The following is a 255-nucleotide window of genomic DNA, read 5'->3' as shown; positions in this document are numbered from 1 at the left end:
AACTGTCACTTCTGCTGCTGCTGCTGCTGCTGCTGCTGCTGCACTGCTGCTGCTGCTGCTGCTGCTGCTGCTGCTGCTAGACCTGGGGCGAGAAAACGTCTTACCCTCGCTCTGAAAATGCAATACAATGCAAAATAAGGGTTTAGGGTTTAGGGTTTGAGGGTTTAGGGTTTAGGGTTTAGGAAACGCAGACAGCAGAGAAAACGATAAAACAAATAAATAAACAAAAACAACAAAAAACACAAATAAATAAAT

The sequence above is a fragment of the Eimeria mitis genome, genomic scaffold, assembly GCF_000499745.2.
Source record: "Eimeria mitis Houghton genomic scaffold, Emh_scaff1137, whole genome shotgun sequence".
In the NCBI taxonomy this organism is placed as follows: domain Eukaryota; phylum Apicomplexa; class Conoidasida; order Eucoccidiorida; family Eimeriidae; genus Eimeria; species Eimeria mitis.
Note: the sequence above shows the minus strand (reverse complement) of the source record.